The sequence below is a fragment of the Staurois parvus genome, unplaced genomic scaffold (assembly GCF_062004578.1).
Source record: "Staurois parvus isolate SC_StPar_1 unplaced genomic scaffold, SC_StPar_1.0 ptg000505l, whole genome shotgun sequence".
NCBI classification, from domain to species: Eukaryota; Metazoa; Chordata; class Amphibia; order Anura; family Ranidae; genus Staurois; species Staurois parvus.
In genome coordinates this window covers 3,117,126-3,139,336 of record NW_028318301.1, presented here as the reverse complement: position 1 = coordinate 3,139,336, position 22,211 = coordinate 3,117,126, and the positions used below count along the sequence as shown (strand labels likewise).

Below are 22,211 nucleotides of genomic sequence, written 5' to 3'. Positions count from 1 at the left end.
ATTGCCACAATTATTCAACCCCTTAAAGACTACCACTCTGAAGAACAGAGGTTCATACAGGTGCTTTCCATCAGGTATTGAAAACACCTGTGGATGTCACCGAGCAGCAATCAAGCATAATAAGCACCAATTAGGCAGCTTTAAAATGACTGTGATACTCAGCTCCTTCTAGACATTTACTGGTGTGGTTACAAACATGGTGAAGGCAAGAGAATGGTCCAGGAAGACAAGAGAAGAGGTGATTTCTCTTCACAGGAAGGGCAATGGCTATAAGAAGATTGCAAAGATGTTAAACATACCAAGAGACACCTTAGGAAGCATCATTCGCAAATTCAAGGCAAAGGGCACTGTTGAAACGCTACCTGGTCGTGGCAGAAAGAAGATGCTGACTTCGACTGCTGTGCGCTACCTGAAGCGTAGAGTGGAGAGAAGTCCCCGTGTGACTGCTGAGGAACTGAGAAAAGATTTGTCAGATGTGGGTACAGAAGTTTCAGCCCAGACAATAAGACGCACACTGCGTAATGAAGGCCTCCGTGCCAGAACTCCCAGGCGTACCCCCTTGCTGTCTCCAAAGAATAAGAAGAGTCGACTGCAGTATGCCAAAAGCCATGTGGACAAACCACAAAAGTTGTGGGATAGTGTTCTGTGGACTGATGAAACAAAATTAGAACTGTTTGGGCCCATGGATCAACGCTATGTTTGGAGGAGGAAGAACAAGGCCTATGATGAAAAGAACACCTTGCCTACTGTGAAGCATGGTGGAGGGTCAATCATGCTTTGGGGCTGTTTTGCTTCTGCAGGTACAGGGAAGCTTCAGCGTGTGCAAGGTACCATGAATTCTCTTCAGTACCAGGAGATATTGGATGGAAACGTGATGCAGTCCGTCACACACCTGAGGCTTGGGAGACGTTGGACCTTTCAACAGGACAATGATCCCAAGCATACCTCCAAGTCCACTAGAGCATGGTTGCAGAGGAAAGGCTGGAACATTTTGGAGTGGCCATCGCAGTCACCAGACTTAAATCCGATTGAGAACCTCTGGTGGGACTTAAAGAAAGCAGTTGCAGTGCGCAAGCCTAAGAATGTGACTGAACTGGAGGCCTTTGCCCATGAAGAATGGGCGAAGATACCCGTAGATCGCTGCAAGACACTTGTGTCAAGCTATGCTTCACGTTTAAAAGCTGTTATAACTGTAAAAGGATGCTGTACTAAGTACTAAGATTGAATGTCACTTGGGGGTTGAATAAAACTGATAATGCTGTGAGCACAGAAAAGACATTTGTGGTTATTTCATTATAACTGTTATGTTATATTTGTCTGACCTACAAGTGCCTCTTTAATGTAAATGTAAGCAAGATGACTGAATGATCAAAAGCAATGTCAAACTGGCCAAAACACTCAATTTCAGTGGGGGTTGAATAATTTTGGTCACAACTGTATACCATAGTTTGTAGACGCTATAACTTTCACACAAAGCAATCAATATAGACTTATTGGGATTTTTTTTTTACCAAAAACATGTAGCAGAATACATTTTGGCCTAAATTTATGACTAACTTTGAGTTTACTATATATTTTTTATAGCTGAAAAAAAAGCGCACAGGTGATCAAATACCACCGAAAGAAAGCTCTATTTGTGTGAAAAAAATGGGCGTAAATTTAGTTTGGGTGCAGCATTGCATGACCGCGCAATTATCAGTTGACTTAGTGCAGCGCCGAGTAGCAAAAAGAAGCCTGGTCATTAGGGGGTTAAATCCTCAGGAGTGCAAGTGGTTAATAGAGACAGATTGCCCCACAATGGGCAATATGGGGATGAGGCTGAATTGCGCTGTTTTTAAATACACACAGCTAGTATGGGGAACGGGGACGCTCAATAAAATCTACACAAAAACAGAATGCAACAATTTGCAAATCTTCTAATCTGTCCTTTTTTTTTGCTGGCCTAAGCAAGACTTAACCTCCCTAGTGGTCTGATTATGTCCATATTTCTGTGCTCAAAGCGGTAAATTTTTTTGCATGGAAATATGTTTTTTTTTTTATTGTAGGCCTGTAATTTTTAGGAATAACTCAATGAAATCTGTCCGAACAAGAGTCTAGTAAACATCCTGGGTAGGATAAAACTTGAAACACGAAATCATAAATTATAATTTAATAAATAATCATAAAAAATAATAATATAATAATAATAAATTTAATTCAATAATATAATCAAACCAAAAACACTGAAATTTGAAATATAGCGCCAAGTTCGCACATCACTGAGCAAAGTCGCAAAATTGTTTTCAGTATCTGATGAGGAATTCCCCCATGAATCATTATCACTCAATTCTGCAAGTGGTTCTGATTTACTATCGCTGTTCTCTAGTTGGTCTAAAACCGCTTTTGACCTAAAGGGACACTTTTTGGACGCCATGGACATTTCTCAGTTTCCAGGCAGAAAGAACAGTAAAAATGCAGGCAGGGCACAGGACAAAATGTATGTGAAATGGTTTGATACAGTAATGTTTTACTATGTGATTTTAGTGAATGTAGCTTTTTGTCATTTTCAAATTTCCCGCCGTTCCATCCCCATACATCCTGACACTCGCAGAGGTCGGAACCCAGATGACAGATGCCGGCATACGCCGTATTACATTGCCGTGTGGGACGCCGTGTCCCACTGCAGGAGGAACATCGCGGGAGCGCAGGACAAGATAAGTGATCAAGGGATCCCGGAGCAGCACCGCATGGTATTCCCGAGTGTAGCTCGGGGTTACCGCTTGTGGTACTGAAACTTTACCCCGAGCTACACTCGGGAATACCGCCAGGGAGGTTAAAGCACCCCCCCCCAATCTAGACTGGAGCCAGTGGTGGCAGAGCAATGGATCCAGGAACATAATCTAGGGTTTTACATGATCACAAAGGTTGGGGGGGGGGGGGAATGTGGCCATGCATGGCCCCTAGGAAAGAAGTTAGACCATCAGGGCCTCCAGGAACTAAAGCGAAAGCAGAGTAGGCAAGTCCCAGCATGAACCCCCCAGAGCTGAGGACATAACCCCTTAATATCCAACTAGTGAAGGATTACAAGTCCCAGCATTAACCCCCGAGATCTAAGGATGTGAAGCCCCCTAAAAAAAATAATTGACGGACTGCAAGTCCCAGCATGAACCCCTATGATCTAAGGATGTGAATTTTCAGAAATTCAAAAAAAACTCCGCTTTTGAATTTCTGAAAACGCAAAAGTGGATATTGAAGGACCCCACCACCATCACTGGAGAAGAGAAGCTACCCATGAAGACAAAAGACTGACTAGAAGACTGCAAAAAAAAAAAAAAAAAGTGGTGGGAAGAACAAATTGGAAGGTATCATTAATCCAGAGGTCCGAGTTTGTTTCCCAGCAGATGTCCCTCCTTTTTCTTCTGCCCCCAAGGACAAGGACAACTCATTCTCAGTTACTTTTTCTCCACTAGATTTGGGATTTTATCCTGATGGTGTTTTCTACACACGTATTCTTTCATTGTTGTTTATATGTACACATTTGTATTTAGTGATGTTTTAGCATGGCAATTTATTTATGTTTACTTGTACACAATTTATCTGATTGTTTTGCCAGGGGCTTAATTTTTCAGTTTACTTTTATGTGATTTTTGCCATTTTTTCATAGTATTGTGTTTCAGCCTTTTCTTGTGCACAGCGATTTCTCCAGATTCTTGGAATCTTTTGATATTAAGTACTGATAATCATATATGTAAAGACTTTGCAATTTTACATTGAAGAATATTATGCAGAAGCAGACCACTAGCAAATTATAGTGTAATAAAAGTGAAAGTGTAAAAACAAAGCTGAGTATATTAAAAATGCACACTGTGAACATGAGAACATTGCCAACACTATACAGGATATTATGCAATCTAAACCAGTTCATCCTGTAAAAAAGGAACTGCATACACTGCCAAAACAATTCATAGAAAAAATATGTAGATGCATCTATCCATATCTAGAATACACAAGTACTGTGTGTGTGGTAAAATAAAGTTTGCAGAAACAATCTCTTGCACACTTGTCACATGCTTATCAGTCCAACTTTTGACTTCTGTTATAAATTTACACATCTGAGAGCTACGATTGGTGCTGGTGAGCAAGTGAATTCAATTATGATTTTGTCCGCTCATTTCTTGAGACTACAGAGTAGCAATATGCTGTGCAAGTATGCATTGGTATGAATGGGCCCTCAGATAAGAAATATATATAAAAGGCTTCAGTTGAATTGAATGAGGACCTTGCCTATGCAGGGCAAAAAAAGCCAGTGTCTTTTTAAGGAGCCTTCTCTACACAGTTATACTCCCTTTGCCAGCACACCCTCGGCGATATTTCCTCCCTTGCTGCTGGCACTATAATCCATAGCTTTGGCTGGTATTGGATGCTAAGGGGAGCAGTGACATCACTACCCAAGTCACTGGATACTTCCCAGATCTAGCAATTATCTAGATCACAGCTAGACCACAGCACTGTCACTTGGGAGGTGTCTACATGCTCCCTCATACCTGGAAGCATACTGTTCCCAGCTTTGACAGAGGCAGAAGTGTAAAAGGAGCTCTAAAAAGGCAAATGAAGGCTAAAGAGGAGAGAATAACTATGTCGGGAGGAAGCTTTTACAAAGATACTGTCACGTTGTCTTGAATGGGCAAGAAAGCAGTACACGCAAATGGATCTTGCAAAGACAACTGTATGTTGCAAAAGCTGTATGAGAAGGATACATTAAAAAGTGTACGTAAAAAGAAGGCTGAGCATTTGTAGAGCCTGGTTTATAGGCTGGTACCCTCAGGTGACTGGACACTGGCAAACTTTTGAGGACACTCCATAGGATCCACATTATAACCTTATCCCACACCATGAGCAGAATCAAAGATATAACTTGAATGAAGGTTTAAATAAAGAAGAGCGAGGCCACCCATCCTTTCATAGTGCTTAATACCATGTTCTGACTGTAGGAAGTCCAGAATGCAAGGCACAGATTAATCTCTGGGATTAAAGTGCTTGTATTAACAACAAAGAGGGATTGCCAGGTATAATAGATCTTTCTGGAAGTGGCTTTTCTTGCATTAAGCAAAGCAGAAATCACAGAATCAGAGACCCCTCTGTCCTTTAAGACCTGGACTTCAATGGTCATGCTGATAAAACCAATGACTTTGAAGCAGAATGTAATGAAGGGCACTGAGACAACAGGCCTGGCCTGTTGGGAAGATGCCAAAGGGTTGCCTCCTAGTAGCACAAGTATGTTGATGTAGCATGTACTTTTGGGCCTGTTTGGTGCAAAGAGAATATCCAGTTTTTTCTCTTGCCCTATTGTGTGGAGAACACAATTCACACTGGTCACGGACATGTGACCTTGACGATGTTGGGGTAAAGAGCCCAATCCAGGAGATGATGGCTGAGAATCTATTTTCCAAATGTCCACTTGTAAGATTTGGTCAGAAGAGATCTCTGTTTCCTTCAAGGCTGCATGACTCCTGGTGCCCTTTTGTCGGTTGATCTAGACCACAGTGTAATTTGATTTCTCATTAATCAGGTGTACTTGCAGAAAGAGGGTCCAGTGCAGGAAATTATTTTCTTTGGTAGGTCAAGAGAAGGAGTCTGCTTGTTCAATACAAATAAGATGTAATGTTAAATGCTCCGTGCAGTGGTTTTACACAGATCAATCCTGATCCTCCTCTTCTTGGGTCCCCTGCAGGCACTCTTGGACCCTCCCTCCTGCCGAGTGCCCCCATAGCAAGCAGCTTGCTACGAGGACACCCGAGCAAGCTTTCTCCCGAGCTGCTGCTCTGAGTGTCCATCCACACACACAGCTGCGGCTTGGCCCCATCACATCTCTCTCCTCATTGGCTGACTGGCTATGATTGACAGCAGTAGGAGCCAATAGCCAATGAGGAGGGAGCATCCCCTGAAAGAATGCATGAAGGTAAAAAACCTTGATCATTTACAACTTCAAAAAGAGCTCTCAAATGAATTTGGGTGAATGGAACAGCTTCAAATGAAGCCACCATAAGAATCTCAGAGGGGTTTCTCTGATTTAGTCCCAAATGTGAGTTCTGAGAGAGAGCAGTTTCTTCTCTGAGAGGAAGACTTTTGCTTGGGATGTGTCGGTCTTCAATCAAACCCGAGTGTTCCAGGCAAAGAGAAGGCTGGAGAGCAGATTTTTGGAAGTTGACACAGCTGATCACATGACAGACCCAAAGTCATAGGCTCTTTCCGCTGATCGGTGATCCGCTGTGTCCCAGGGGGTGCGCAACGCGGTTAGAGTGGGAGGACATCATAGGACGTCCTCCCAAAACAAGAGAACCACTTTGCGCTTGTCATTTCCTTATATGGCGGGCAGGAGGCAGTTAAATGCCAATTGCCTCCATGCTGAAAAACAAAACAAACAACATAACATCAAACAATAAATAAGGGAAGGTAATAGCTGCTGTCCTGAAAGACTCCTAGAAATACCGTTACCGGCAAGTTTACGAAGGTTTTCCCAAATCGTCTTTCGGGACAGCACCTAGAGAGAATATGTGAGTACTTGCTGTAGGATGAGACCACTGCTTGCAGATCTTCCTGCCAAAAGATTGCTCTGTGGCTGAAAGCAAATCCATCCTATAATGCTGAATGAAAGCAAAATAACATGTCCAAGTAGCTGCTTTGCAGATCTGCTCCAGAGAAGCACCAGCCTGTACTGCCCAGGATGTAGTCACTGCCCTGGTTGAATGAGCCACAATACCTGCTGGTGCCTCCATGCCAGAGGCCACATAAGACTTCTTAATGGCCAATCTAAGCCATCTTCCTATAGCACTTTTGAAAGAAGCCACCCCCCTTATTTCCCTGCATAAAGTCTTTTGTGAATTTCAAATACTGCAATAAGCATCTTTTTGCATCCTAGGTATGAAAAATGTGTTCCTTAGGACAAGATGGGGATGGGCAAAAAGTAGGGAGAACTATCTCTTGAGACTGGTGAAAAGAGAATGAAACTTAAGGTAAAAACCCTGGATCCGTTCTCAAAATGATACGATCCTGAAAAATCATCAAAAAAGATTCAGCAATTGAAAAATCCTGGAGCTCGCTAACTCAGCAAGCTAAAGTCACTGCTATTAGCAAAACTGTTTTAAAAGTCCAATCCTTGATTGAAGCATCCTCCAATGGTTCAAATGGTCTTTTAGTCAGACCCTGTAGAACCACTGACAAATCCCATTTAAGAAAACACCTTAAAGGCACTGGCCATTATCTGAACAGAGCCTTAAAAAAAAACTTACTTTTAATGGATCCCTGGAAAGGGACCTATCTAGAAAAACTGATAATGCTGCCACCTGTGCCTTCAGGGTACTAATTGCCAATCCTTTCTCCACTTCATCATGAAGAAATTCAAAGGCAGAAACCACACTTTGCGGCTGAAAACCTTTAGACGAACACCAGGAATCTAAACATTTTTAAGAAATATAGCTCCTGTCACCTTTTTCCTGCTGTTCAACAAAGTAGAAATTAACTTACCGACAAATCCTTATTCCTTAGGACTTCCTTCTCAGTAACCAAACTGCCTGCTTCAGCAGATGACAAAGAGGTCCCTACATCAGAAAATCTTTAAGGGTAACATCCAAGGAGGTTCTGCTGCTAAGCGTAGAAGAGTTGAGAACCATGCTCTTGGGACAAAAGGTGACAACCAGAATCAGATCTGCGTTTTCCTAGAGGAAAACGCAGACTAGAGGAATCAACTGAAAAGGGGGAAAAGTGTAATACAAATGGAGGGTCCAAGCCTGGGCCAAAGAATCTAGGCCTTCTGCTTGCTCTTCTCTGCTGAGGGAAAAATAAGTTGGTACCTTTGCATTTGATTGATTCACAAACAGGTCCACCTGTGCAGTTCCCCATTTGCAAGTGATCTTATGACAAATCTTGGTGTTCTGGCTCCATTCTGACTCCAATATCCTCTTTCTGCTCAGAAAATCTGCCATTTGATTCAGACTTCCCTTCAAGTGGATTGCCATTAGAGATTACAAATTGTGCTGTGCCACCCCAGAATTTGAAAAGCCAAGGCCAGAAGAGTTTTTCTTCTGGTGCCTCCCTGCTTTGAGACATAGGCTACTGCGGTTGCATTGTCTGATAGAATCTGAACATGTTGGCCCTTTATAATCTCTTGAAAGGACAGAAGCCCTAACAGGACAGCCTTCAATTCCCTCCAGTTGGAGGATCTCCTGGCTTCTTGCTGTGACCAGGAAACCCTTGGCAACTTGACCCTCGAGATGAGCTCCCCAGCCCCAAGAACTGATGTTGGTCTCCTTATGACTGGGAAAGATCATAGCAAGCCTCCCATGTGATATGTTTTATCCCCCCCACCACCACATCTTCCTCTTGACACACGGGGAAAGTGTGATGGGTTTTTCCAGAGACTCCCACTGACTCCAATTCTGCAAGATGTTTTTTTGAAGATCCCTTAAGTGGAGACATGCCCATTGGACTGCCGGAACAGAGGCTGTGAGGAGACCCAATGTTGACATAGCAGTCTGAACTGTAATCGACATGCTTGTCTGCACTTGTTTTACCACTTCCTGAATCTTCACAATTTTTTCAGCTAGAAGAAAAATTCCTCTCTGCACTGAATCAATGGTGTAGTCCACAAACTTTATGACTTGTGCAGGAACCAAATTTGATTTTTCCCGATGCATCTGCCATATAACCCACTGCTTTAAAAAGGATTTCGAAAGCCTCCAAAAGCTCCTCACAAGGTGTTCCAACCTCTATATGTTCTTTTAATTGTTCTAACCAGTTCTCCAAGTTTCTGGCAAGTTGAAGCCATAGCGGGCTTGAGGTTAGAGTAGAATCCTACACCTTTTTTAATAGAGAATCTCTTTTATCCATAGCATACTTTAAAATGTCCATGTCCTGAAAACGCCAGATCTACATGTCTTGAAACTTGAAAAAAAAAAACGCATCTAATTTAGGCTTTTTGTTCCAGACCTGAAATTCATCCTCTTCAAAGGGAATTTTTCTTTTAAGTGATTTAGAGGGAAAAAAAAAAAAGAGCCCTCTCTGGGTCTTTCCATTCCCTCCTGACAGCCTCTGAAAGCACTTTGTGTACTGGAAACACCAGTCGTTTAACCTCACCCAGGCCCTGATGCATCTTATCGTGCAATGATAACTGGACCTTATGCTCCTGAATGTGCAAGGTATCATAAATTGTTTTCAACAAATATCCACATCTTGTAGGGACAATTTGTATCTAGACAACCTCTTCTCTTCATCCTCCTTATCTGAGCCCTGCAGAGAGTAAAACATATCCCCTCTCTCTTCCTCAAGTCAGAAACTTCCCTAAAAGCTGAGGTGGACGGCAGAGGACTGGATGGCCTAGTAGGCTGGCTGCTGGATTGCTGTGCAGGATACTTGTCGAGGAAAAAGCAGAAGGACTGAAAGGTCCCTGCCATCTCCTTTAAAAAAAGAGAAAAGCTCACTGCACTGTGAAGAGGATTTCTGCTTAAATAAAAAAGCAACACAAGCTTTGCACAAAGGCTTAGACCAGGACTCCCGTAGAGTGGTTTTACATGAGGCACATTTCGTCTTGGGTGGAGGAAGAGAGCATCTGCTTTTCTCAAAAAATAAACTGACAGACAAAAGAAGCCATTAAAGAAAAGCCCCCTAAAAAATACAGCAGAAAAAAACCCATCCAATCACCACCAGCTCATCTACCGGCCAGCCTACTACACTCCCCAGAGAGGTAACCTTAGGTGTGTAGTGCAGTCTCCCCCCAAAGCTCTGGAAGGAGGGAAATACACCCAAAGAGTAAAAATAATCAGAGCCCTTGCCCCTGTCTTACCTGGGCCTGGCTGGTGCTTGTGGCTCCTGCTGCCGCTGGTTCCACTAACTCCATGATTGCAGAGGGCAGAGCGGTATCCAGGCTGCCTTTTAAAAACTTCCCAGTCTCCTCGCCGCTGCGAGGACCAAAAGTGTACACCAGCTGGGGGTTCCCCCCTTCCTCTTATATTGCAGCGGCGGGAACTGGAAGCCGCCTGTGCCCTAAATCCCGCCTCTTCAGGAAGTGAAATCACCCGCCACCGGGACCTGCTGCAAACGGGATTACCTGGAAGCGCTATGCCTGTAGCGGTCCCCAGCTCCGTTCCCTGAGTCACAGAGGCAGAATTTCAGGTGACCCCATACCCTTGCTGGGCTAGGAAGATGGAAAGGACTCTGGAACACCCCCCTCCCATCTGGGGGGATGCTGGGACTGCCCCAAAAGAAAAGACAACAATGAACAGGTACATCCCAAAATCTTCCCCCCGCACCTGGAGAAAGCATAGCACACCCCTGGTTCCCTGCAGTACTTCCGCCATGACAGAGAAAACACTACAATTAAGCCCATGGTGGAAATTTCCCGATTTTAAAGATTGAGACCATAGTGTTTATTGGGAAAAGGGGTGGAGCTACACACTCTCTCCAGGTGTTGTCCTGAAAGATGATTTGGGAAAAATCTGCCTTAGTCAGGCAGGCCACTTTTGTTTGCTTGCCTGAGACAAAGCTAGAATCAAATGCAGAGAACGGTGTTAAATCTGGGTCCTGCGCCAGTGCAAGGGAGGACATGTCACTATGAGATTGAGTGTAAATGTCTGCCTGAGTGTTTGTGGTGGCTCCCTTTTGGTAAGCAAATAGTGTAAGCATAGCCATGGAAGAGTATGCAGCAACCCAAGTGTAGATCATCCTTTAGAGAAGTCCTCATTGCAAAAGGACGGGAGAAAGCATCTGAGTATCTTATAAAAGATTAACATTTTCAAAAGGAGAAGTCAGCAATAGCAGAATTCATACTCTTCTTATGACAGATCTCCTCTAGGCCAGATTCACACTGTTGTGATGAATCAACATGTGTAACATTATTGCAGCCCAAATGAATGCAACGCATTCACACAGCAACGTAGGTTCCAATGTATCAGCCCCTAGTTTTCAAATCTGTGCATTATGGCACATGGTGTATGTGCATCAGGGGGACATTCAAAATGAAAGACACAGCAGAGCAAAGCACAGCAACAAAAGCACTCCATTGCTGCCTTAACACAATCTGTGTTAAATGTGTGTCATGAACAGGCCCTCAAGCTATGAAAGTTTTTCCTTTAGCAGGTACAAATGCCACATATGCGACATCAACTGTGCTACAATCATTAAAAAACAAATTCCAATAAATCACTCAGCTAGTTCCTAAGAAGTCCAGCCAACACTGAAACCTAGGTAATCTACTACAGCCAGAATCCAAAGAGTAAAAGACGTCAGAATGAGTACCTCCTACAGCTTGTGCTATGCAACCCCCTCTCTCTGCTTCCTTAACCACTAGCAGACCACATTGGTTAGATTTTCGACGGCAAAGTAGCTCTCCTACCTAGTACGTAATCCGGCTGTTCCGGGTACGCAGCACGCGCCCGCTGCCCCCGCTTGTGCTTACACACAGCACATGCCGATCAGCAGGTCCTGGCCAATGATTGACAGCCGGGAATCACTGATTGTCAAAACAGAGGACAGGACAGAGCTCTGTGCATATAACACCACAGAGCTTTGTTCTGACAGCAGGGATAAGCTATTTTTTTCCCTGCAAAGCAGGGAATAAAAAAAGGGTCATCTTTAGTAAAAGCAGAACATAGTACACACACAAATCACTGTTAGGCACATAGTTAACCCTCTGATTGCCACTAGATGTTAACCACTTCCCAGCCAGTGTCATTACTACAGTGTCAGTGTATATTATTAGCAATGATCATTGTATTAGTTTTACTGATTCCCACAAAGTGTCAGTGTCAAATTGATCAGCGTACTATCACAGTCACACTATAAGTCGCTGATTGCTGCCATTACTAGTATTAAAAAAATAAACACAAATTCCAGTATATATACCATGGTTTGTAGACGCTATAACTTTTGCACTAATCAATCAGTATACACTTGAGATTTTTTTTTTACCAAAAATATGTAGCAGAATACATTTTAGACTAAATTTATGAAGAAATTTTTTTTTTTTTTATTTTTACTTTTTTATTGGATATATTTTATAGCAGAAAGTAAAAAATATTGGTGTTTTTTTTTCCAAACTTTTTTCGTTTATATAATAAAAAATACAAAACTCAAGTGGTGATCAAATACCACCAAAAGAAATCACTATTTGTGTGAAAAAAATTATAGAAATTTAATTTGGATACTGTGTTGCATGACCGCGCAATTGTTAAAGTAATGCATTGCCAAATAGCAAAAAAAGGGCCTAAAGGGGTAAAATCTTCCAGAGGGCAAGTGGCTAACACAATCGCATTTAAACTTATAAGGTTGTGAGTATTTTCTCAGCACTGACTTTTTTTTTGGTACCCTAGACTTTCTATATGGGAAGAACACCAAGAGCCTACAGGGAGTGTGCTTAGGAATAGCACTCCTGCATCATGAGCAGGAACTGCTATACTGGAGTACATCAGCAAAATATGGTTGAAAAACTGAAGCCCTGAGATGCTAGGCCATGCATATGGCATGCATCTCAAATCGTATATTTAAATTTTTAGTTGGAGAGGGAAAAAGTACATCATAACTTTATGACAATCCAATAATTTACTCACACTTCCTGGTTCAGCATGAACTTAAGCAACACATTACACTGGTCAAAGATTCCTGGAACCAGACAGAAAATACAGTATTGCTAATGTAATAAAAAAAGACCCTGTGAAACTACATTAAAATACTCAAGGCAAAGAATGAAAATCCTCGCAGCTGAGAAAGATAAAGAAGCCTTTGTTTATTCACTAGCCAGCTGCATCTGACAAAACAGACGGCAAAAAAAGTATTAATGTGTTCTGTAAAATTCTTGTTTTGAACATACCCTTAACACTTTGCATTGTTGAAGAACACTATTTTAAATCATTTTGGACAATGCCTGGCCTAGAATTCTTACCTTAATACTGCACAGCTGACCAGAAGTATGCTTGTGTGTGTCCTTCTCTAAACTACAGGATTTGCAGAAAGAAGAAAGCAGGCTCAGTCACTCCCCTTTATTACCTAACAAAGTAATCCAGGGCAAAAATTCATGTGATACAGACTGCCTAAATGTTCTTTAAATTCCCAGCAAAGTGTAATCTCAGTAAAACAATCAGAATTTTATTTTATTATTACAGTTGTCATTAACAATGATTCCCAAATCTGGAAAACAAAGTCGATATTCTAGTCAATCACTGACTATAAAAGATTTACGGTAGTCTTTGTTTCATGATACTTTCACATTACAGTATTGTATCCCAGTTCAAGTATTACAAACAGGCCTTGCCTTTCAAACTTGCAAATACTTGCACTGCTATGCAAAATAGTCTCATTTTAAAACACACACATAAAACTCACAAATGATTCTCTGATAAGATCTGGAAAACAACCTGCGGATGGGCCCTGAGAACTAATGAACCCAGTGAATCTAGTGAAACTTGTCAGCAGTATGAATTGTTGCTCAACCATACCTGTTAACTTTTGAACATGATAAAGGCCAAGTGTGTGTGTGTGTGTGTGTGTGTGTGTGTGTGTGTGTGTGTGTGTTGGGGGGGGTTGTATTTGACATGTGGCACACATATTGTAGAAAACATTGAGCATGGAGCTGAATATTGGGCATGGCTTAAAGGGGCCTTGTTAGCCTAGTTTCACACCTATGCATTTTCCACAGCATTTTGCAGAATCGCAGTGCAGTCCACTTAACATGATTTCTTATGGGACGTGTTCACATCTGCGCGTTTTCACCCAATGCGTTCTTTGGAATGGGTCAGGAACTTTTTTGAATTCAAAAAGTTGCGTTTTTGGTTCTTTAGAATAAAATGGAAATGCTGCAGAAAAGCATGTGCTGCATTTTTGAGACATTTTAAATCTGCCTAGCAACAAGAAATATTTTAAAAAGTGAAAAACGCAAAACGCATTAAAAACATTGCAAAAACACATTAAAAACACAAAAACGCAATGCAGAAACGGTTCAAACGCAACCTGCATAGGTGTGAACCTAGCTTTAAACCGGGTCTGTGCCTACTTGCAGTATAACCCACACATGTACTGCAGTCTTTGTACCCACAAATGTCCAATTACTGTGCCACAAGTGCACAAACAAACATCTCCTTGCACAAACATCAGCAGCACAAAGAATCATGTAAAACAGTAAACAAACATCACATATGCTTTTTTATGCATTTAATATAGATAGAGAGAAAAACATTTCTATGAGCCCATCTTAAAAGGTCAAGGTCATTAAAACAATTAGGTACTGTTTAGCAGCCAAAAAACTGGTGGGATAATAAATGTCTTGGTGAGGAATATGTAAGGTACAGTCTCATTAGGGTACAGCAGCCAGATGTAAGAAACATACAAGAGTGCAGGGATGGGGGCAAAATAACATTCAGCAGATGTTATAAAGTGCAGTGGTCAAGAGATAGAGACATAGTGCATAGAGACATAGTGCATTTTATGCTACTGGTCATCGGTGGCCAGGGAGAAAATAAAATGCCCCAACAATGAGGGCAGGGAGGTATAAAATGCTGTTGATGCTGGGAAAAATTGCTGTCTGAGATCAGGGAACATCTGGACTGGTGGTTAGTGGGAAGAAAACCGCCTCGGTGCTGGCAGTCTGTGGATGTAAAAATAATGCCCAGGTGTTGACTGTCAGTGGAGGAACTACTTAGTGGGAAGAACAAACAGTAATAACAGCTGTTAGTGGCAACCATGCCGCATAATTGTGTCAGTGGGATCTCAGTCATATACACTGCTCAAAAAAAAAATAAAATGAAAGAACACTTTTTAATCAGAGTATAGCATCAAGTCAATTAAGCTCCTGGGATGTTGATCTGGTCAGTTAAGTAGCAGAGAGGGTTGTTAAATTAAATATTCGAATAGCATATTTTTCTCCAAACTGTATTGAAGATGTTAATGTACACTATTTTTACATCATAGAACATATTTATAATCATCAGCTGCATCCCTGAAGAAGGGAAGCTTAATTCTTGAAATGCATTGGATGCTTGACTATTAATTATTTGAAACATATATGTAACTATGACTGCTAATATGTTTGTAGAACGGTCTGGATAAAAGTGCACAGAAGTGTCCCAAAAGAAATAAGTGAATGGTATATATCAACTGTGATTAGTTGGGGAAAAAAAACTCACTGCTGCCATGGTAAAAATACATCGGTTTGTGGAAAGTATGAACAGGAGCCAGGTGTCCGCTCAGAGGGAAGCCATGGAGAGTGGAATGCCTGTCAGTGCAGGGACCATGTGTACCCGACGTCCCAGGTGACGTCACCATGATGTGGAGAGACAGAGGGGGGGGGACACTCTCACTGGAGCCGCAGCTTTAGAAGGAAGAGACCGGTTGCTGGGTCAACATGTTTCACACAAATGCGCTTTATCAAGTCTGTTGTCCGGGCAACTGGCCTCTCCCTTCTAAAGCTGCAGCTCCAGCAAGAGTTCCCCCCCCCCCTCCGTCTCTCCACATCATGGTGACGTCACCCGGGATGTCAGATACAAGTGGTCCCTGCACTGACAGGCATTCCACTCTCCACTGCTTCCCTCTGAGCAGACAGGCCATCCATCTTGGAACCTGGCTTCTTAAAGCCACAGGCTGGTTATCTATTTTTTACCATATGAATTATTAAAGGTACACCGCCATGTAAGGTGTATTACTTTTATCACAAAACTACACAGCGCCTGGCTCCTGTTCATAATATGTTTGTAGAACTGTTTTTAAGATTTAAAAAAAAGTAAGCTATTCAAAATGTAAAAAAAAAATGTTTTGTCTTCGATATATTGGCTCATTTCAGTGCTGCCCCATCGTTTATGGGGAATCCAAGTTTCTTTCTTTGTACTAATTTGAGGGATGATGGCAGCCACAAATTTCCACCGCCATAACACAATTTGCTAATGAGTTTAGACATTACTAAAGCATTTAATGTGTTACATGGCATTACCTTTCTTTGTTTTTACAGTGCTATGGTTTTCAGGGGGAATTTTTCATGGTTTTGAAATTTGAAACATCATATGCCCATCCCACAACACACATTTGCTTGCAACTCAAGGTTCTTCTCTCTTGGACAGGGTACTAGACAGGGGTGTCCTTCACACCTGCTCTTTGCTTAGGTGACTAGGACACTGGCTATAGCAATTAAATTAGGGCTCTGATAATGTGGATACGGCTCAGGATGAAATGGAGTTTGACATCCATGCTCTAGACCCTACCTAACTCAGATCTAATTGGATATAGATTTGTATTGCAGAACAAACCCCCAGAGATATTACAGATCTATTTTATATCACAGATTTGGCTTCTTGACTAGCGTAACTGAAACAATGGAAAATACCTGATTTGAGAGACAATGGCTTCCATTTGAAAGTAATTGCATTTCGACATATGATTATTTACCCTGTTTGCCATTGTCTACTGGACCTTTGGTACAGGAATGAATGAAATGCAATTAATTAGTAGGTCAATCAGTTAAACTTTGGCTGTCTATAAAGATAAATATGATTTGAGTTCTAAAATCCCTTTATGGTCCTCCATTTTGGGAGATACAAAATTTATAATGGCATTTTCAAGGCTTAATGGCTTTTATTGGTGGTTGTCCCAAGCAATAACTAACCTTTCACCTCTCCAAGATAGTTCTTCGTTTGTTTCCTTGTCTCTGTTACAACAACTGAAATCTATCCCCCCCCCCCCCCTGAATTGTACCATTATTTACAACTATAACTGTTTTATATCACACATTACGCACACTCTCCTTCTGACATCTATATTATGTAAGAAGATTTATGTCAAAAACGTCCTTGAGAGAAGGGTCTGATTTTGTCCTTATATCAGACTCTAGCCTCCAATACCATCTCCTCTAAGCTCCCTTTCATAGTTAAATGGGAGAAGGAGCTTGGTGAGCATACTATATATAGACAAAGCTGAGGAAACATACCTGGTCGTTGATGGTCCAGGATAGCACACAAATTGTTTACTAGGTGATAATATACTCCACTCAAATTATCAACCATTTATTCTCATCCCATCTCACTGTTTCCGTGGTTTCTCAAGTTGGGTGAGTTTTACATTTGTCTTGGTCATTTAAAGGGTTGTCCTGATTTGGGCAGATCTTTTTGACCTTGCATCTACATGCTAGCAAAAAAATCACTTTAACCTGGACCCAATGTTTGTTATTTTCAACTATCCCTGATCTTCCATGGCTCTTCGAGAGATGAATACACACTCTATGTGTTGCTATGCTCTGGGTTAGAGCATAAAAATGGAAGTCATTATCTGTACCCTTTCCACAAATTATTTGTAGAATGGAGGCAATAATGCTGATGGAAAATATTTTTCATACAATTCAAAAAAAAAAAAAACATTTTCATGCAAAATGGGATCCATGGTTTTTATATTGTCTACCTTTAGCAAAATATTCTCATTCAGGTATCCAATAGTAGCCATTTTGATACTTGATCTACCTCTTACTGTGTTACCTTCTGGTATGTTAACCTAATTTGAATTTCTGTATGCACGTGAACTCGCTTTATCTCCCTATAGAGATTTGATAGTGCCTGTTTACTTTTTTTTGTATTCTTATCTTTTTCATATTTGCTTTTGAATTTTGTATATATGGCTCCTTGATGCAACAGTTGGCACTGTTTCTTGATATTTTCCTTTTTGTTGCGAAATTATTATGAATGTATTCACTGTGTACTAGATTTTGGATTTATTAATTTTTCAATACAAAGTTTGTAAACAAAATATTACCCTGAGGATACAGAATTTGCCTGAAAAGCAAGTTCCCACTAGAACAGGAACAAGTTCCAAAGAGACTTGGGTGTATACAAAACTAAGTGCAGTAGCACAAGAAACATAGTGACAGGCAGCCAAGAGGAATTCTAGACACAAGGGGTTAGCCTGTGGGGCTAAAAATAGTATCCTAGGCATCCAACTATCAGGGAAGCAAACTACACTAGGAGGAACAAATAGATCCCACTTGTAGAATTGGTGGTATAACGTCACACCGAAGGCTGTACAGTGGAATTTGCTGATCTCTGGCTTTGAGCCTTGCAGGCTGAGCAGGGGTTAGGCTCTGGAAACCTACAGTTGTCTGATGCCAAGGTAGATGATGGTTGGGCTTCTTTGGCCCCTCCACTGACTTGTGGATTGAGGCAGGAGCACACTCTGGGAACCTGTGGCATTAATTGCAATGTCAAATGCAGGACCAATGAGACAACATGGATGTACCACCAGCAACCTCAATTTGCAGCCAGTGTTCTCAGCAACTGTACTGACATCAGCCCCATGAAAAAAAAAACAAGCTTAAATGCTTGCAGCAAAACATCACAACTGAAAAGCACGATGATCCAGACATTTGCTTCAACCACTCCAAGAAAAAATGACCTACCCCAGCAATTTCAAGATCCTCTTTAGGTAATCTACCCATTCAAACATAGTCTGACAGAAGAAAAATACTGTCAACATACAGTTGTGTTCAAAATAATAGTAGTGTGTTGAAAAAAGTGAATAAAGCTCAAAATCCTTCTAATACCTTTTATTTCCATACACACAAATGCATTGGGAACACTACACATTCTATTCCAAATCAAAACATGAAGAAAAATATCAGATTTGTGTTGTTCCTCTAAACAAATTGAAAAGTGAATATTAGACTGTTCAAAAAAAAATAGCAGTGTTTGTATTCTTCTTTACAAACGCAAACATTTACTATATAAACTGAAAAATGTTTGAAGATTTTGCTTTCCTTTGAATCACTTAATGAATATTTTGTTGTATAAGCACTGTTTCTGAGAACTGCTGTACATCTGTGTTGCATGGAGTCAACCAACTTCTGGCACCTGTGACCAGGTATTCCAGCCCAGGATGATTGGACTACATTCCACAGTTCTTCTCTATTTCTTGGTTTTGCCTCAGAAACTGCATTTTTTATGTCACCCCACAAGTTTTCTATTGGATTAAGATCCGGGGATTGGGCTGGCCACTCCATAACGTCAATCTTGTTGGTCTCGAACCAAGATGTTGCACGTTTACTGGTGTGTTTGGGGTCATTGTCTTGTTGGAACACCCATTTCAAGGGCATTTTCTCTTCAGCATAAGGCAGCATGACCTCTTCAAGTATTCTGATGTGTTCAAACTGATCCATGATCCCTGGTATGCGATAAATAGGCCCAACACCATAGTATGAGAAACATCCCCATATCATGATGCTTGCGTAACCATGCTTCACTGTCTTCACAGTGTACTGTGGCTTGAATTCAGTGTTTGGGGTCGTCTGACAAACTGTCTCTGGCCACTAGACCCAAAAAGAACAATCTTACTTTCATCAGTCCACAAAATATTGCGCCATTTCTCTCTAGGCCAGTCAATGTGCTCTTTGGCAAATTGTAACCTATTCAGCACGTCTTTTTTTCAACAGTGGGACTTTGCGAGGGCTTCTTGCAGATAGCTTGGCTTCACATAGGCATCTTCTAATTGCAACAGTACTCACAGGTAACTTTAGACCTTCTTTGATCTTCCTGCAGCTGATTTGTTGGCCGAGTCCTTGCCATTTTGGCTATTCTTCTATCCATTTGAATGGTAGTTTTTCGCTTCTTCCACGTCTTTCAGGTTTTGGTTGCCATTTTAAAGCATTTGCGATCATTTTAGCTTTGCAGCCTATCATTTTCTGCACTTCTTTATAGGTTTTCCCCTCTCCAATCAACTTTTTAATCAAGGTACGCTGTTCTTCTGAACAATGTCTGGAACAACCCATTTTCCTCAGAATTTCAGAGAGAAATGCACTGTAACCAGCATGTACAACATTTGCTGCCTTCCTTCCTTAAATAAAGGCAATAATTGCCACCTTTTTTTCAAAGAATGAAGGACCTCACTAATAGAACTCCACACTGCTATTATTTTGAACATGCCCCTTTCAATTAGTGATTCAATTACACAGAATCAGCAGCATGCATGTCATGACTGTTAGGTCTGTTGGATTTCTATTACTCTACTACACCTGCTAGTAACTTTTTTGCCATGTAGAAATATAATTTCTACCAAAAACAGTGATTGATCGGGTTAGTGATGTCTGACTGCTATTATTTTGAACACAACTGTAGGTGGGATTTAAGAGGGGGTCTGTATCTCCCAACTGCGCTTTTGCAGTGTCACCCTTGCAATGGATTCAATAAAAGACTAAGTGGCTGTTTTAATGAACATTATACAGGTATGTTTCACTATTGTCACCATCAGGAAATTTGCCCCGAGGTGTGTCATACAAACATCGTTGGAGTGTATGCATGTAGGTGGGAAACGGATGAGAGAAGGCATGCAAGAGATCAGCAGCACTGATGAAAAAAGGAAGGATGAAAAAAGGATGAAATTGATATACAGTGCTTTAATAAACTTAACTAAACACCATTCGGTTAGGGTTGACATTTATCTTAAATCTGTTGTTAAAGCCCACATAAAGCCTTTGTATTTGTTAGAGGGCTAAGGGCTAAAATACAATGTGCTAGCAGCACACTGGACAGTCGGGATTACTGCTCTCACACACAAGCAGCAGTCTGGGTCTCCAGCGATCTGACAAATTGACCCCCTGCAAACTGTTCCAATGAACAGCTCTCTCATTTTCTGGAGACTGAATATCTCCACCTCTCATTACTACCATTGATTAACCATTAGCCGCCTGGCCAATAGCTGTTTGGCGGCTTGAAATGCGCTCCTAAATTCCGGGTGCACGCCATTTGGCGTGCTCCCGCACATGCGCAGTTTGCGGCACAGCAGAGCGGCGCAGCAGCGGGATCTGTCACGGGCCGTGCACCTCGGTCACGGCCGATGACAGATCCGAGTACCGGCTCCCGTAGCTGGTACCATGTGACCTGCTGTGACCAATCACAGCAGGTCACATGATAGTTGTATACAATGGATGGCTTCATTCATGATGCCATCCATTGTATACTAGTGCCTAGCTGTGAATGGTCACAGCAGGTCACATGCACATGTCATGTGATTAGCTGTGACCAAATCACAGCTAAGCACAAAAAAAAAAAAAAGCTGAATGAATCGATTTCATTCAGCTAAATGCTTGCTTATAGCAAAGTAAAAAAAAAAAAAAATACTGATCACTCCCCCATAGTAGTACAATGTTACTATGGTAACATTGTACTACTTTGGTCATAGTAAAATATGAAAAAAATCTTTAAAAAAATGTAATAAAAAATTAAATATAATAAAAAAATAAAAAAATATATATATTTTTTTTTTTCATACTGTCACCAGTCAGTGTCCATGTTCACCGCCATGCCAGTTATATGAAGACGCTGTACTGCACTGGTGACAGTATGTAAAAAAAAAAATAGTGAAAATAATTTTTTTAATTTTTTCATTTTCCGAAAAATTATGACAAAAAAAATACAACTTCAAAAAACTCGCCATGCCTCTTATGAAGTACGTCGGACTGTCTACTCTGCAAAAAGGGGTCATTTGGGGATATCTGTACTATTCTGACATTCTTGGACCTCAAGAAATTAGATTGGCTGTCAGTACTTCAGGATTGATCAATATTCAGATCTATACCATAGTTTGTGAACTCTATAACTTTCCTACAAACTAAAAAATACATCCTAATTTGGGTTATTTTCACCAAAGACATGTAGCAGAATACATCTCGGCCTAAATTTATGAATAACAATTATTTATTTGTAAACTTTTATAACAGAAACAAAGAAAAATGTGTTTTTTTTTAAAAATTTTTGGTCTTGTTTTGTTAATTTAGCAAAAAATAAAAACCCCAGCGGTGATTAAATACCACCAAAAGAAAGCTCTTGTTGTGTGAAGAAAATGACAAAATTTTAGTTTGGGTACAGTGTTGTATGACCGCGCAATTGTCATTCAAAGTGTGAGTGTGCTGAAACCTGAAAAATGGCCTGGGCAGGAAGGTGTAAAATCACACGGTATTGAAACGGTTAAAGTGATTCTAAAGAAATTTTTTTTTTTTGCTTTTTAAAACAAGCAATTTATGCTTACCTGCTCCATGCAATGGTTTTGCACACAGCAGCCCTGATCCTCTTCTTTTTGGATCCCTTAACCGGCAGTCCTGGCTCCTTCCCCCAAGTGCCCTCAATAGCAGGAGGAGAGATGGACTCCGGAGAGCTGCTGATCTCATGCACAGAACTGGATCGAGATGGGGCTCAGGTGAGTAAAAGAGTAGCTGGGGGAGGGGATGG

General features: G+C 41.2%; 1 protein-coding gene across 3 annotated transcripts in view; it reads right to left on the bottom strand.

Annotated features, from left to right (window-relative positions):
• The window catches only part of PC (pyruvate carboxylase), a 1,112,699-nt gene that overhangs the window by 986,315 nt on the left and 104,173 nt on the right, over positions 1-22,211 (bottom strand). The window contains exon 1 of one of the 3 annotated variants that reach the window (XM_089689965.1): positions 12,911-12,967. The exons of the other annotated variants lie outside the window; for them this stretch is intronic. The gene's annotated coding sequence lies outside the window, so the exon portion shown is untranslated. Of the gene's footprint in view, positions 1-12,910; positions 12,968-22,211 lie in introns of those variants that run through there. 3 annotated transcript variants of the gene reach the window in all.